This window comes from Empidonax traillii, unplaced genomic scaffold (assembly GCF_003031625.1).
Source record: "Empidonax traillii isolate 1590-97213 ecotype Southwest subspecies unplaced genomic scaffold, ASM303162v1 scaffold50:size1795014, whole genome shotgun sequence".
Taxonomy (NCBI): Eukaryota; Metazoa; Chordata; class Aves; order Passeriformes; family Tyrannidae; genus Empidonax; species Empidonax traillii.
The window spans coordinates 326,060-344,467 of NW_020955243.1; the positions used below are offsets into that span (position 1 = coordinate 326,060).

General features: G+C 41.1%; 1 long non-coding RNA gene across 2 annotated transcripts in view; it reads right to left on the reverse strand.

The window, feature by feature from the left end:
* LOC114055180 overlaps positions 1–18,408 on the reverse strand; it is a 111,467-nt gene that overhangs the window by 92,551 nt on the left and 508 nt on the right. The window lies entirely within an intron of this gene.

Genomic DNA, 18,408 nt, shown 5'->3' on the forward strand with positions numbered 1-18,408 from the left:
GTTACTAGCAAGCATTTTGCTTAATCACCTAATTACGTAAAAAATAAATACATTATATAAAATACTATGTTAATTAAACACAGCTGAGTGACAGTCTGCTCCACCCTGCCCTCATACACACACACACATTGCAGTTGTGTGTTTGCTCCCAAGGGTGACATTCTGTAGCAAGGGCAAAAAAGTCCCTGAGCAATGGTTGGGTCCTGGGACACAAGTGTTTGGTGGCCAGTCAGAGAATTTCCCAAGCAAGGTGGGTTTTAGTGCCAGTTGTGCAGTTTCACAGGAGACCAGGAGCAATTCAAGATGAACCCTTTCTTTGGTCCCACACCAAAACTGAGGATCGGGCCTAGGATAGGGCAAAGTAAGTTTATATTCCCTCCACCTCCATGTGTTTTGTAAACAGTGTGGTGGGCTGGGAGCCTGTTGCTATCTGGTTCACTTCAGCCCAGATTAGACTCCAGCACTCTCAGGATATTAGCAGATCACTGTGATCAATACACACAAGGGCAATGAAAGCTTTGCCTGCCTTTATATGTGGTGAAATGCAAAGTTTTAACACTTACTGAACTGCCAAGATTTAAACTGCCTAATGCACTGCGGGCCTTCCTTCTATAAGGAATAGTCAGTTCTCTCTGAGATTCAGAGAGAAACTCTTTTTGTTGCCCCAGCTGTACTCACAAGGGAATATTTTGCAAATAACAGTATTGTGAACATGTATTTTGTTTGGCTGTGAGTGTTGTCAACGGATTCAGGAAGTGAAGTCAGAGAAAGGCAGGGTTTCAAACAGGGCAGGCTGCACAGAAATGCCTGGGCAAAGAGCCTCTAATCAGAACAACATGTTTGGGACACAGGAATATTAATTAGAATTTAAGTCTCTATTGAAACCAACAAACCCCTGGCACTTCTATCCCATGACCAGAAGTGAGCTACAAAGGGAGGGTTGACAACCATTACTCACTGTGCAATTTTAAATCCAAAGCACTTGTCGTTATAGCAATAACAGTAAAATCTAACCTATTCTACAGCGAGACAGTTACACACCAGCCAGTTTCATTCTCAGAACACAGAACTTACTTACAGGGTCCTACATATCTGTAGGTCTAAAAAATACCAACCTCAAAGCAGAGCACTTTAATTACCAGCCTAAGGAAGCACATGCCCATCTAACAGTGTAGTCAGGACCAAGAGATGCCTTAGCTGTCTTTATTTTATAGGAAGCTGTCAGGAAATCCAGACAGCATCCCTCCAAACCTCTGTGAAAAATGACTGGCAATTCTGTCCCGTGCAGAAGTATAAGAAATCCATTACAATAATTACTTTCTGAAAAAGCAGCTCAGGCTGGAACAAGCTCAGGCACTGCTGGAGAACCCCACAGTGTGCAGTGTACCATGGCCAGGAAAGTACAAGGCAGAACTGAAAAAACCCCACTTATCTTTAATATCAAGCCTAGTCCTTTCTCTGTTCTCCACCTCTTCCTCCCTATCCCTATTCCCAAGACTTTGGTGTACCAGCATGGAGTTACCCACATCAAGAACTAAAACCAGTTCAGGCAAAGTTGGCTAAGTAGAACACAAAAAAGGTGCAAACATCACGAGTGAACACCAAATATTGCTAACAGGCAGCTGGACAGCAAGGAAATAATATTGGAAATTACCATATACACAGACCCATCATGCAACAGAATATACCTTAGGAACATCTGGCAATAGGGACAGGGAAGGAAGGTGGTATCAGCTTTACAAGGAAAGGAAATTTCCAAGGTGCAGATGGTTTGCTTTTTGGGAAGGTAATTCTTCCCTAGAAGGGCTTGTTCCTTAGAATTCCATGCTCTGCCAACACCAGACCTGCACCCAAGGGCTGATGGCAATCCTAATTCTACACATACACATTACTGGTGACGCGCACAGTATAATGTGTCCCCTGAACAGAGAATGTGCCTCTCACAAAGAAAACTTGTAGAAAGTCATCAGATAATTCACCGTGAAAGCCTCTGACTACTGAAACACTTCTGGAGTGGTTTTGCACAGCAGGGCCCTCTTTTCCAATTCTGCACATTATTCCTTGCAGGACATTTTTGTTAAGAAACAATGGAACTACAAAAATCAAATTAGACTTTCAGCAAGGTCTGTTCTGTCCTTGAATATTCTGAAACACTAGAAGCACAGTTACAATGTGGAAGAATGGCTTTTTAAAAAGTTGATTAAATATTGAAAGCACTGCTAATTTTCTTAGTTATAAAGTAACAACAGACATGAGGGAAAACAAAACAAAAACCTAATTCAGAAAAATGAGTGAATAACCTATTTTTGAAATCTCTTACAGAACATGACTGACCTGATTAATCCAAATCTCTATAAAACACCTAGAAACTAAGTCTGTAAACGGAAGTGGAGGAAGAACTAATATTTGTTTTCCTCAGCCTCACAATTATTTTCTGATTTGAGTCTTGAATTCTCCAAGCAACCTTTAAGCTGAATCCTTAAACAAAAGTACCAGCAACTTGCTGGAAATTCCCCTGAACTGTGAACTTTATTCCTTTTTCTCTTTTAAATTAAAGCCCATTCCTGTGAAACCTGGCAGCTAAATAACACCAAAGATGTGGGAAACAGGATTCAATTCCAGCAGATGGAGCTCAAAAGCAAACAGTCCTGGAAGCAGCTGCACAGATGCCTGGAAGAGGAGCCTCTGCTCAGGTGGTGGAGTAGCCAAAAAAGACTTCAGATGAAACGTGTTATCATGTAAATGCAGTAAAACCAGAATAATGTTACCAGCTTCCTGATTTGTTAAAATAATCACCGGCATGGATAGGGAGATCCTACATGACTTTAGTCATAGAGTATCCACAGTTATTTCAGGGGACACTAAGTGCTCAAACAAAGCATCCATGGCTATTTTTTGGAACTCTCATCCACAGTGATGAATTAGCTGGTGTGGCTTTTCGATGACTGCTGTTATCACATCTTTGTGTCCCAGATAACAAGCCACGAAAACTTGCACCACGCAGGGATAATCCAATACATGTCACTGCTCAAACTCACACAGCCTTTCTTCCACACAGCATTTGAACTGAGCAGAGAGAACTGAAGGAGTTGAGAGTCTCTGCTGGATGGGTCACTCGCAGGTTTAAAAGCAGGACCTGCCTAATTCAAGTGATGCCATTCTCAAAGTGCAAATCAAAGCACCTTGGCAACTATGGAAAGACCATTTTCATTTGTGTCCAAAAGTAGTTCTAGAACTTTTAACAGTAGCAAGAATTGAGAGCTGCTGCTTCCACCTTGTATGCTCTGCTGGTTGATTTATTTTCAGCTTGGAAAGTGAGACTTTTAAAAAGCCACAACACTTTAGAGATACAGCTCGGGAGTTATTCAGTTTAACTCCTGACAACTAACGAAGTGAGCTGGGTCAGGAGGCACCACAGGTTCTCCCTTTGGCTCACAGAAAAGCACGGGCCTCTTCAGGGTGACTTGGCTAAAGCGAATTTCGAAGGGAAGTGCCTGGGCCCCAGCAGGCTGCTTTTCTCAACTTAGGAGCCTCCAGTCAGGATGAAACCAGGGAGCAACGATTACCTGATTAGAATCAGAGACACTCCCTTTCACTAAACAGAGAAGTTCTGCAAACATCCACCACGTGTTTGTGATGAACCAATTTCCCTATGCAAAGTTTTCCTCTCCTGTATCCCATACATAGTACACTCTTTTTTCCCTATCCAGATACTATGGTATCTCCAAACATTAACTGTTCAAAATCCCTCACAAGAAGTCATTAAAAACAAGGCTTACCATGAACTCTCCAGTGGTGTCTCAGATCTCAATCAAGATATGATCTTTATCGTGTTCATAATCACCAAGTGTCTGACCCAAATACCTGAAGGGGAGAAAAAGAACTCAAATTCTCCAGGCAAAATCCATCTCCAGTTTTCCTGTTCGGCTGTGCCATCATACAGATTGTTTGTTCCCTCTGCTTCCTGACTGAACCAGGTAAAATATGTATAAGTACATATATTTTAAGTAGTTAACAAAGTGCTTTAATATGCAGAATTACATAAAAACTAGGACTGGCACTACAAGAGTTTAGAGTTAATCTCCAGCCAGGTTACCAACCAAAGCCAACCCTTGGGAAGTTAACAGCAAATTTCCTTCTTTAAATGATGGATTACAAGCAGAATTTAGGCTCTTCGCCCAGGTCCCTCCTCCTTGAAGCAGAAATTTCTAACCAGTATCTCTCCAGTGCAGCCCTTGCAGGGAGCAGCACCATTTCCAGGAGTGTGACCTGTGCAAAAGCAAAGCAGAGACTTTTCTCTGGGCAGATGGATTTGTGCTTTTAATGCATCAACTTGGTTAGAGACTTCTGGATTTTATTTCCCACTTCTGCACTCCAAAAACCACCTAAGCTTAGTAAATTTAGGGAAGTGCCCCTGACTACGCTTCACAACTACTGACAGCTTTTGCTCCCATGTAATTTTGCAGAAGTAAAAATAAATTTGACCACTTCGGTTATTTCTCAAAACACTAACAGTTACCAAAAAACACAGCGTGAGTCCTAAAGATGCTGAACATCCCAGCTTTGGAAATCAGGCCACTGATAAATATTGGAAAGAAAACATGTTTTAAAACCATTGTATTTTTTTATGTTGGGAAATGGAGATGTCAGAATTTCCAGAGCAGAAAGAAAGAAAGGAAGAAAGAAAATGCACAAGGGCTAAACATTTTGTACCAGGAGACTTTCTTTTTTCTTATCTTAGCCAGAAACTAAACTTTTATTTTCATAAGAAGGTTACAGAGCTCCAGCTCTTTCAAAGGGATGGTTTCAAACTGGTACACAAATATGCACAGTTTTACTTTTTGTTACAACTTGGGGCCTCGCTGCAGGACCTCAGGAGGCTTTAGCTGTGGTGCTTTATGGAGTTCCCAGGGAAGCACTTCAGCTTTCTGTGCCAGTTTGGGGACTGCAGGAGTTAAAGCATTTGGCCACTACTGCTACAAGGGCTGCTGCTGCCAGGTGAGCACCCACAGATCCTCCTCCTGGCCTTAGGGAGCTCTGCTTTGATGTGTGTAAGCATTTTTTTTAATACAGTGCCAGCCTGAGCAGCCACCTTTTCCCTCCTCTGCCTCTTTTCCCCTCCCTCACCTGTGCTGGGAGTGCTTTTTGAAATGTTGCAGGATACTTATTTTAACCTGCACAGCTCCCCTTATTCTGTCAACTACAGATCTCTATGAAGACCTGAAATGATGGGGGGCTACAAGGGAGGTGGAACATAAATGCAGGAACAGGCAGCGGGGATGTGGCATCTGCTGAAAGAAATGCTCCCAATTGCCACAGGCAATCTCCAAACTGCCACAGACTGAGTCAGAACTCCTAAATTCATTCTTCCCAATTTAACTTACAGTACAAAAATGCCCAAGCAGATTTTGCACCAGTTTCACAAACTTAATTTGAATTCACACTTTTGGTTAAAGCTCAACTTCCCATATGGACAAAGCCATAAAACGTGGTTTGACTTTCACAGGGAACATTTTTCATGCACCCATTAACTTGAACAAGAACTGTGAGACCCTACTATACCTGCTTATGAAACTGTTTTTGTTAGATGACTAACTTTATGCATATATATTTTAAATTATTTAAGAGGGCAGTGAGGTTATTATCCAAAGCCTTATAAATGGAATTTCTTGCACATGTTCCTGATATTGGCTTCCATGTCTGTTTTGAATTTACTTACAAAATACACTACCACACCCACAATTAATTTCAAGCTGTTTCCTTGGCCCCCTCTGTGCACTGCATTATCATTCTTATGTGCAGAAACTGCTTCTGTGTTTTTCCCTGGACAGGAAATGCCAGGCTGGCAACATGAGAAAGGCTTGGATTTTAACTAAATGGTAATGTTTATTGCTGTGGGTTGAATATGGCAACTTGTTCAAGGAAATGCTCTCCCAGCCAGGCTCTGTAACACCTCTTTGCTACTCCGAAGCCAGTTACAGTTCTAATCAAACTCTAAAGGTAACAGTGACAACATGTGGTGACAAAAGCAACAAAGTAATAAGATCAGGGAAGGAAATCTTATGAAGTTAGTCCTTTTCTGTTACAAACAGCCCAATTCCCAAGCCTGTTGCCAATTAGGAACACCAGCAGCTCAGTTGTAGAAGTGTGTGTACTGTAGTGTCACCTGATTTTCTGTAGCCTTTCTAAAGGTCTTCTCTCCTGAAATTTAGTTCTGTGTTTTGGCACCTCTAAGAAGGAAAAGCTCACATTCGTCTCCTTGGGAACACGCTGCCCATCCCAACACAGGAGCACAGCCCCAGCAATCCATGGAAGCAGTGCCAACCATCTCACCCTTCCTGCCTCTTCAGGAGGGTCTGACTTCTACAGTGGCTCTGGTGACACAAGGGAACCAGGAAGAAATAAACTCCTTTACTTTACAAGTGTATAGAAACAGGAACAAGCCAGACCCAGCGATTACCATACAGAAATCAACCCAGATTCCTCATTGTTCCTGGGGTTCAGCTGACACCACTTCAGCCCAGAGCACGATCAGCAAGGAATTTGAGTTCTAATTCCACCTATAGCTTTACATGAGGAGCTAATTCTTAGTCCCACATGTGACTGTCCATAAGTGATGGTTGAGATCCACAGTGCAGAAGAGAAGTATGAGCTTAATTCTCCTTCTTCCAGGCACTCCATGTCTTGGCTTAAAAACCAAAACCAAACAACTGTGTCTTGGCCTAAATCCTCCCTCTGGTTTGGATGTTCAGAATAATAACTGACTTCACAGAGATTTACTCTCTGATCTCAATGACTCTCTGAGTCTATGAATTAAAAAAGAGAAGTTTTATAAGCACAGGTTGAAAACAAACAGAAACTCTCCATGTAGGCAGGAAAAATTACCACTTTTTCCTTACAACCAAAAATGATTATTTGTAATGATGAAGCTCCAAAAAAATCTATGAAAGGCTCTTGCAACTCATGAGCAGAGTCAGAACAAAAGTAGAGCTCTCAAATGCTGAGAATTTTTAATCGCTTTTTATTTCCTTTATGGACATTCAACATCCATCAGTACTTGCATAGACTAAAGCCTCTCACACACGAACAGTGATACATTAAAATGTATTTTGATTCATTTCTTAAGCTGTATTAAACTATGTTTAAATATTGCAGTACTTTGAGCTAAAACTGGAGTACTGTGATTCACCACATTAAAATAAAGCTGTGATTCTTCAAGTCCATTTGCCGAATATCTGCTTGCCATATCTGAGGCCTAACATCACAAGCCTCACCCCAATCTTGAATTTAGCTATTATTTGATACTTTATGCTCTGAGATTCCTTCCTTAAGTCTGAAGCTTTAATTTAAGCCAGCTGTTCCACAATAACTCAACATGTGTGGGATTTTCCCACTAAATGAAAATGATAACTAGGAACTTTTTTATTTTTAAAGATATATTATGTCCACTGAGAAATGGCCCCTTTGAAATAAAGACAAGGAAACTGTCAAAGCTGGTTCACCCCTGGAATGTGAAAATGATCCTGTGCAACACAGCTGGGTTGTTACTGTTATTGCCCTGGCTGTGTTAGGGTTTAAGGTACAAACTTACATTGGCTTTTTCAGCTTTCCATTTTTACTGACTTATACAGTTTCATGCTGAAAATTAATACATGAATATTACTATATTCAATATAATAATTATTTTAATTCAAGTTATTTTTCTTCTGAATAGCAAAGAACTAAAGACTATTTGAGTTCATGGGGAAGGGTGTACACATGTACATCTGTACAATAGAATGCTTCTGGTTTATTATTAAAATACAGACAATTTTAGCATTGAAAGACATCAGTTTTCAGTGCCATTTTGATCCCAAGAAAAAGGGAAATGGCCTCTAGAAAAAAAAAGCCCTGTCACACCAGAGGCAATGGCAGGTAAAGGGTTAAAATCAATGCAGTATTTAAGAGTAAGAGAATGTTTTCCTGTGAACTCCTTCTATGGTGTGATCCAGGGGAAGGTCCAACTTAAGTCCTGGATGTTCATACAGGATTTCCTATGACTAATGCTGTCAGCATTCAAAACTCTGAATTTAAAATGTGGGCGTTCTGCACAGATAGGAAATTTACCATTTACAATTTCTGATTTGAAAATGAATGGAAATGACTCTGATTTTCAGATTCATTTGCTCTACGTGGAATGACAGCAGAAAATAAGGAAGTCACTCCGTGGCATATGCTGGGATTGCCTGCCAAGCTTTTACACAAGTCTTTTATATCTGGATGGGATTCACAGGAAGCTTGTACAGGAAGGCCTTTTCCTTCCTTATTTTTGAAAAGCTTTGTGGGATGGAAATTATGCCAGTGAGTAAAAGAGGGGAAGGGGGAACAAACCACCATCCTGGTGGGTTTAATGCCAACCCATACAAAACTGAAAGTCACATCTAGACAACATTAATACAACCTGTTGTAAAATAAACTAACAGAAACAAGCCTACAGAGCATAAGAGATGTTTAATAGTTTCTAATTTAAAAGGTTCAAAAAGAAAAAGTAATACAAGAACAAAACCAAACAGTACGGAAAATGCAAATCTGAGATGGAATTTGCTACAATTAACCTAAATTTGCCAATATTTCTAGCAAACGTGCCATGGCCATGTAGGCTCTTTAGTAGGTTTGCTCTGAATTCTATTGCAAGCTCTGGCTGCCTCAGATAATGCTTAAATAGAGGTATTTTATTGAATTAAACATGAAGTCACTAATAGCACTTGAGCTGTCACTACAATATCCCTTCTATTGACTTCTTAATGTCACGTTTATCCCATTTTCATGACACAATATTAACTTTTAATTGAAACTAAGCTTTCCCTCTGTCTTGTGACACAAGGGAAAAAGAAGGTTGATTCCAGCTATTAAAAATCACTATTCTTTCCTTAATCTGCGTCTTCTAAAATCCCTAGTGGGCATATTACTGCTCTCTATACTATTACACTTATTGAGCCAAAGATTTTGCTTCACTGGGAACCATGTAATATAAAAATATACCTACAGGTGGACTTCAGAGGGTCTAGATGCATCTTCAGCATCTACCACATCACCTGGCAGGAGTTCCACAAGTCTCAGAGAACTCAGTGTAACCCTGAGAGTCTTATAAACCCAGAACTGCAATTTAGGCGAGGAGAAAAATAAACCAAAAACCAACCAACAAACATAGAAACAAACAAACAAACAAACAAAGCCCTCCCCCCCAAACTTTAAAAACTTTCTCAAATAGGGAATGCTTCAACTCAAATAGGGAATCAAATAGGGAATGCATAGTAAAGAAGACTGGATTTGTAAATGAGTGGGTTGATGACAGAGGGATAGTGGTGGATGAGGAGACTCAAAAAGGCGTAAGGTAGCAAAATTCAAAGGATGCCAGGGAAAGTAGCACATGGCCAGTGGAGACATCAAAGGCATTAGGAGGGATGACTGAAGAGATGCAGCTCTTGTAAAGACTGCTGGCGGAGCTGTGCAGTTCTCTGCCACTGCACATCAGAACCAAACATTCAAATGACGAAAGCTATTATTTAAAAAAAAAAAAAAAAAGAAAAGGATGTTGGAATAATGAGTCAAAGTTGTGCCTTGAACACAGAGCAGCTCCAGCACAGGTACCCACGGTGTGTATCTGTGCTGTGAGAAAAGGGAAACCAAAATCCATACTGGTGTGTCTGCATTGCTCCTGGGACCAACGCTCTATGCAGCAAATATTTCTCTGCTCACAGTGCAGCCTAGAGGAGCAAGGAATAAAAGACCTAGAGCCAGGAACTGGGAATGGAGCAGTCTGAAATGAAAGCTCTGGTTCAGCTGAGACTGCACATGATCTGCAGAGCGATGGAAACTGAGGGGGCAGCCAGGTCATGCCTTTCCCCTGCTGCATGAATCACCCTTTGAATGGAAATCTGAGTAGGAAGACATAATGGCTTGGGAACAAAGGGAGCTGCTGGAATATCACAGGTGCAGCCCAACAGAGAGGGATGTTTTGGGACATGCCAAGGAAAGCAAACACCGCAAATCTGGAGGAGTTGTCAGGACTTTGTGATTTAGGGAGCTCTCCAAATCAACAAGGGTGTTTCTCATGGAGTCAAAGAGACAGGAGTGGAGCTGAGGTCCAGATTCAGTGCTCCAATTAATCAATTCCTTAATGTTAAAGCAGAATTCAGAATTCAGAAATTACAGGAGGTGCTGATGTCCTGCTAAAGTTTCTGGGAGTCAGACTTGCACTGAGGCACCTCCCTGCCGTGGTGGATGTGTAATTATACACTGTGCTGAACTGGAACTAAAGTGAGGTGCAGGAACCCAGATCCTGACACACAAGACACATTCTGGGGGAGCCAAAACAGTCAAAGCCAGAGGGTTCAAACAGAAGACAGGGGGAACTGTCAGAACTGGGAAAAGGAGATAACATGGGAAAGAATCAACTCTATATGCCCCAGAAAACCTTCTAGCAACGAGAAATACTGTGAAAGTGAGCAACTTTTAGGTACTCACTAAAATGCACAATTGCAGACAAACTAAAACACTAATAAGAAAGAAACAATGTCATACCTATGACTTTCTAGCACTGCTAGAAGAAAGTTTAACTGCATGAGGAAAGTTAAACCTCCTTTTGATATACAACAAACATAAAGTGAATGCAATTAAAAATCCAAGATGATTATAACTACTTAATCAGGTTGGAATGCAACATGGTAATAATCAGAATAAATAAATAAATAAGTACTTCCACATCTTTTTCCAGGAGAAAGAAGGAAAAAGACTTTTTTTTTTTTTTTCCTAAAATGTGGTCACAAGGAAGCCCCTTGAATAATTTGAGCTGTCTAAAGACTGACAAAAAGTCTATAGATAGAACAGTAAAGATACTGGTGATAGATTTGTATAATCACTAAGAACCAAATTCTGCTTGTGCACTGCTGTAAATTCAGAATAATTGTCCACAAAGCAAAGCAAATTTGGCCAAAGGCTTCTGTGGGAGCTGCAGTGGCACTGCCACCCTCACCTCCTGGGGACAAAGCTGACAGGAAGGGGAGCCCGTGGGGTACAGGGGCTTTGAGGAGGATCCTGGTCTTCAACAGCTACAGAACTTCCATCAAGTATTTTCCTCTGTAAGATTTCACTGACAAAGTTTCTGTTCCTGACTCAAAACCACAAGGGCTTGTTTGGTTTAAAATAGCAAAAAAAAAATCTGCCCATTTTGGAGAAAAACCCTGGCCCTCTCTCCATTTGGTTTTGTTGATCCTCGAAGCTGCCTCAGCATTTGGTAACTCAACACTTTTATATAATTTACATTTTATTCTAATGATAGGAGGGCTCATGTTTTGCCATAACTGCTTTCTGTCAGCCTTGGTCTGGAAGGACACATTTAAAGCTCTAAAATTATAAGACAAAAGTGATGACACTGATACAACTTCAAGCCAGTGAACTGGAAAATGGTAACTCCTTATTAGTAAAATCAGTATTAGTTTCCGTGTTTAGTCAATAGATTGACAACCAAATTAGTTCTTAGATTTAATTTATGCTTGTGACAGTAAAGATTTCTGCAGACTAAATATGTATAGAAACAAGTAACTACTAATACTCATCACTTAGGCACAAAAAGTGTAGTATTTCTTTTTTTAACTTTGTATTATGAAAAGTGCTAAATAACTAAATATGTATTTTATCATATCACAACTAACATTTTTTCTGCCTCTTTCAAACCAACTTTGATTTATTTATTGTGTTCTGAAACAAGAACATTGCTTTTCTTTAGCTCTGTGAAGCTGAAGTGGAAAGGTTTTTTTTTTCCTTCTGCCTCCACTTATGCAGCTTCTCACAAAACTACCTGGCACGTAATTTCATGAAGAACTTCGGAAAAATACTTAAATCTAATTATTCAAAAACTTGAATGGCAAAAAAATAGTTTCTAAGGAGTTTGGTCACTCCTCTTCAATTCACTGATATATTCATGGTAAACGTGGTAAAACAATGCTAATCCTCACTTTGGTGAGTTATGTTCCTTAAGCCTCATTCCTGCAGCTGGATCCAGCCCTGCTGCTCTGTGGGCATCTCCAGCCATCAGGGGCACTTTGCAGGTGTGTGTTATCCACTCAGCTAACCCAGGGTGGGAACTTAATACATGTCAATCTTCGGAAAAAAGAACAGTTTGCAATGCAGGGGTGCAGGACAACAGGATCTTCATCTGCTTATGCTTGAGGAAACAGCACTACAGGGTTGGGATAAGGCTGTGACTTGGTTTGGAAATGGAATCAAACACCTGAGTTGTTACACCAGCTGTTGCACTGTCAGTACGTTGCACGTCCCTGAGCAGTGGGCACATCCAGGAAGCTGTGCCTTCCGCAGGTCGCTGCTTCCAGCCCCGTGCCTGGCACAGGCCCCGCAGGGGGGGCTCAGTCCTGCCAACGAGCTGCAGGAGCAGCAGAGTCAGACACAGAACACGAGGCTGAGCAGCTCAGCTTTCTTCTCCTCAGCAGCCCCGCTCAGGCCCCTTGATCCTCTGTCCTGCGGGTGCCAGTTCCACTCAGGGGATGGCACTTTCCTAGGGAACACCTCCCATCTAAATACCAGCCAGGGCAGAGGTTGCTCAGCCCCAGGAAAGCCCCAGGCCTGCTCTCTCCAGAAATCTGGCTGACACAAACCAATCACTCAGCACCAAACTCCCCTCCTGACTTGCCTAATTTACTGCACTTCATCTTTAGGCAAAACTAAGCACCACATTTTGCCTCTTGCAGACATTCTGACTAGTCATCTTCTCCTCCAATGTTATAATAAGTCAAGCTCACTCTAATCATCACCATGAGCACTTGTAGCACTGCTGTTTCTCAATCCAGCTATACCTAAATATAGTTCAACCTCAACCAGCTCGGCCACACTCAGATTCCTGGTTATCCAAAACAAAGCTTTATTCATGAGCCATGTTCATTAAGGAAAATGTCTTGATTACCCAGAGATATTTCTCCATCCCTCATCATGTCTGGATAATGCTGTTGGCTTTATTATCTCTTCCAGACTGGTTATTCCACGGCGAGATACGTTCCCAATAACCAGCTCGGCGAGAGCCTCGGTGGAGGAATGGTGACCTCTGCAGGTGCCTCACGTCCCTTCTCAGTCCCTCTAACCACACTCAAGGTGTACTTTGGGTTGCTTTCATCTTGGAGAAATTAAAATAGAGAAAATTAAACGTATATTTGATGATGACATGGCAACATAAAAAAGCCAGAAAACACGGGCCCGCGTTAATTTAAGGAATAAATGTTCATCGCTGAGCAGTCAGAAAACAATACTTCAAAGGACAGAAACTTCAAAGCACTCTATAACTTCAAAGCGCTGCTCCAACGGTAATAAACACTTAGGACATGTCTGTGAGGTAGAAAAAAAATTTCCTTTTTTAATGCTTGTGTAAACAGGGCACAGGGATTAAGGGATTGGCCCAAGGACACAAGTTAGTGGCAAAACTGAGATTGCACGTCAGAAATAACTGGCTCAGGTCTCCCAGGTACAGCTGGATTGGAACAGTTCCCTGCATGGACGTTCATTCAGCAGAGGCAAAAACTGAGATCTTTCCTATCAGTAGCATCACCTGTCCTTCAAAGCTGTAAATTTAGCAAAGCCAGTCATTTTCTTTTTAAAATAACCTAATAAATGACCTTTTAGAATAACCTAACAACCCAGTCCTTGGATACACGGAGCTAAAAAAGGCCAGCAGAAATAAAAGAGGTCTATGAAGTACTCAGCGAGAAAAACACAATCGCCTTACGCCCCTCAGACAACAAATAAATACAAAAAATAACAAAGAAGCCAAAGATTTGCATCCTCCTCTCTCCAACTTACTTCTTTTCTTACATCTTTTGTAATATTAAATTTTGCCATTTTGATTTTTAATTAAGAGCTTCCTGCTGATCCCACACATTTGTGCCCTCATGCACTTAATTACAGGAGCAGAGGTGTGGAACCTTAATATTTTTCCCTTCTCTAAAACATTTACATGTCAAATAAAGCAAGTTAGTAAGCTAAAAAGATATGAAAAGAGCACCCTTCAAATTGCCAATTTTGAACATCTTTGTGAAGTCATTGTTGGAACAAAGGCTTAATTCTATAAGTAGTTACAGTAGTAATTAAAAAATAAGGGTTTTTAAAACATAATTTCTAAAAATGAATCCATACAATAAGCTTCCAAAATTTTCTTGCCAATTCTGATTGTTGTTAAAGACAGAATTTCCTCTTAAGTCACATAATTATAATGAGGAACTTTTTTAAAAAAAATGCATAATTATATTTTGGAGACTGTGATTTGCATAACACGTCATTTGCTGCTTATTACTTTCCCAAAATAAAGTCCCACAGTGGCCCTCAAAAGGATGGTGTCTGCAAATATTGTTCAAATGTTCCTCCTCAAGGCCAGTGAGGAGAACTGCACCCTTCCATCTGTAATAGGACTGCTTCCTAGGAAAAAGTCTGTATTCAGAACACTGGGAAATCACTGCCATACTATCAGACTCTTCAAGAATATCACCATTTCTTTCTGTAAATTTTTTCAGGAGTTCTAAAAATTCTTGTGCCATCTCTATTAACAACACTGCTCAGCACTCACTTAGCATTTTCCACTGCCAGAACTCACAACTTTCCAGGGGAGGCGATAAGTATTATTATCTCTGTTCCCCACGGGAAGAATAATGACAACAAGCAGATCCCATTTCCCCAAATGTTAAGCAAAGACTAATTTATTCAAGGCACAGATATATCTTCAGTACTTTATTAAGCCAAATCTGAAGACTAAATAATTTTCAGATCCCAGACTGAGTCCCTGGCAGATTTGGGAACAGAATTCAGTCCTCCTGACTCCCTACAATAAACCATGGGTTTCCATGTTATGAGTTAACAATCATTAACTAAATGACAAAGGTTTTGCTATTCTTGGGGTAGTGCCCTTCTTGGCATTTCAGAGGAATTATTGGGCTCTTAAATTGGCTGTCAAATTCGCTGACTTGATACCTGGCTGGCTTTCAAAATATATATTAAAAGTCTTGCCTTTCCTGGCTATTTCTTCAATAAAACTTTTTTTTTTTTAAATAGAATAAATTTTGCGATCTCACTTATAAAATTAAAGTCAACAGAAAAATTTACAAATCTTATCAGTCACACTGTACACACTAATAAAGAAAATACATGCAAAGGCAGCAGGACCCAGCAGGAAGGGCACTGAACTAAGAAACTGATGGCAAAAATTCCCATTTCCTTAAATAATGTAATGTTTTCAGCTTTTGGAATCATTTTACTTCTAGCTCTTTCAGAACTCTGTAATCTCAATTTCTCTCTCAATTGGTTTCAAAATGTGTAGATAATTATTACTTTATGTCCTTATCTCCATAAGGATTTTAACACCAATAAATTAAACTAATTACAGCTAGATTCCAAGGTCCTACATCCATATGGAAGACTCAACATGTGCAGATTCTAAGCTCTAATTATCCTTTAAGTATGGCACACTGAATCACACGCCTTGATCCACCTCATGTAACAGAATTAACTTCCAGACAGACTCCAGGTTAGAGCAGGAATGACAAGATAATTGGCCTTTAAGTTAAATATACCCCATAGACGGCACTTGTAGCTCATATTAGAAAGGCTGGATCACTTCTTACAACCAGCTGCTTATACAGTTTATTTTTTGCCTTGGTCTTTATGCTTTTATTTCATTCCTTTATAGAGCTTTCACCTCCACAGCTGGCAGTGTGGACTCTCATTTCAGATCACACCAGGGGTGTGATCGTGGCAACAGTAACTGTGCCGTCAACTTTCTTTTGTCCTGTTTAATCGACTGGTCATTTAGGCACCTACAAAAACCAGCTTGGCCAGAGGAACAGAGAAACTCAACAAACAAATATCTTCTATTCAAATATCAGATTCACAAAAGCTTTTTTTTATTCCTAATTATGTGTAAAAAATCTGGAAGAAACCTTCCAAATGGAATATCTTTACATACCACAGACTTTTGTTATTAAACTGCACTCGTTGCTAAGGAAGAAGAGAGGAGATCAAAGGACTTCTAACAACCAGAAACCCAAAGGTGAGGGAGTTTCGATTTCTTTCTCATTCTTTAAAGATTTATCTCTGAACTACAACAGTTGTTCATAGTTCTCTGAAAAGAAACTACATGAGCCTGCCTTGCTACTTCCTATTTACCTTCCCACAGCACCTCAACTCACTCTTTGATTAGCAATGTGATGGTGCACTCAAGCAGCCTGTTTACAAACCCATATGCAATCCAAGTCCTGAGGACTAAAAACGAAGAGCTGGTGGAAGGCACAAAGGACCCAAACCAGCTCCTGCACTGGCTCATAGACAATGGGATTTTTACCCCAGAAAAAAGGATGGTCATGAGTTTCTACAGGACACGAACAGAAAAGAACTCTCAGGTTTTAGAAATACTCATTTCTCAAGGTGAACAAGCCTGCAGACTCTTTTTTTACCCATGTTTAAAGCAAATGGACCCAAGACTTTATAGCAAGATAAGAAAATATGTTGGTGAAGTAAATGAAAGCATTGGAGATGCCAGAGGACAACTGATTGGGTATTTACTTGAAAAAGATAAGGTTTGGCTTGAAAATAGCAGGGAACAGCACCAGGGGAATAAAGACAGACCACACAAATGGGCTACTAAGAAGAAAGGAAAAGAAACTCAACTTCCAAGGAGAGCAAAGCCTAGAGGAGATGGTGCTGCTCTTGACGTTTTTGCTGCAGTTGCCAAAAGCTCTCTCTCTGAGTTAGAGAACACACTCAATATCACTGCACTAAATTCCACCAGGGAAACACTTCTGCATGTTGCAGCTGCTCATGGACACCCACTGACTGTGGAATATTTGATCAGCAAAGGTGCAAAGACAGGTCTGAAGGACGGGAAAGGGAGGACAGCCCTGCACAGGGCTGCTGAGAGAGGCCACGGTGACGCAGCCAAAGTACTTCTCCGGGGTGGTGCCTCTGTGCAGTTTGGACACGGAAGGCAAGACACCTCTTCATTTGGCTGCAGAGAAATACCACAGTCACATATTGAAGATGCTCCTGAAAGAAGAGGCAAGAAGGTGCAGGAACCGGCACAGCTTTTTGCAGGTGGCAGCTCTTAAAGGTGAGAGCAGTCTGGCCAAAATGCTTTTAGAGGCTGGTGCCCCCCCAGATGAGAAGGATGAGAGAGGACAGACTGCTCTCAGTTACGCTGTTTCTCAGGGGTCTGAAAGCACTGCAAAAACACTTCTAGAAGCTGGAGCCAGTGTTGATTCCAACACGGTTGAAAGAGCCTTCAACAGCAACCACCCATCCATCTTCAAAATCCTACTGGAATATTCAAAAAATCTGTCATCTGAAACAATGGAGTCAGCTCTTTTCGGAGCTGCACAGAAGAATCTGCCTGATATTGTGGTCCTAAGACTACAACAATCATTAACAATTATTTTTCCTTCTATCTTTCATGCTACCATTTGTCTCAATTTGCTTTTTTAAATAGAGATAACAAAAAAATCACATTTGCTGTTTATTAATTTCACTTACAAATCCACTCCAGCACAAAGAGGAAATGTTCAGAATAAAAAGGTTGCAACAGACTTTATTGATTCAAAATATTTGTCTTGAGATGACAATACAAATATAAACAGAAACACTTTCTTGAGTGGACGGTAACAATAACCAACTCTTCCCTTCGGTATATGATTAAAAGCCCAGCTACCACAAACACCAAAACATTTCTTGTGAAATGAAAAACAGATTTAAGAACGCATGGGAACAAAACTGATTTTTTGGTATTGATAATACAACACTTTAACTTGACGCACACAACACTTCTAGATGAAAGAACAGACATGACCACATGCTTGAAGTACAAAGGGATGTATGGCCTGTGCAAGCCTCCAGGATCACAGAATCATTTAGGCTGGAAAAGACCTCCAAGATCATCCAGTCCAACCTTTGACTGACCATCCCATCAACCAGACCAGAGCCCTGAATGCCACGTCCAGTCATTCCTCAAACACCTCCAAGGACGGGGACTCCACCACCTCCCTGGGCAGCCCCTTCCAATGCCTGACCACCTTCTCCGTGAAGAATTTTCCCCTAACATACATTCTAAACCTCCCCTGGCACAATTTAAGGCCACTTCCTCTCAACCTGTCACTTGTTCCCTGGGAGCAGAGCCCGACTCCCACTTGACTCCACCCTCCTGTCAGGGAGTTGCAGAGAGCGAGAAGGTCCCCCCGAGCCTCCTTTCCTCCAGGCTGAGCCCCCCCAGCTGCTCCCGATGCTCCAGACCCTTTCCCAGCTCTCTTTCCCAGCCTCTCCATGTCCTTCTCGCAGTGAGGGGCCCCGACCCGCACCCAGCACTCGGGGAGCCCCTCACCAGAGCGGGCT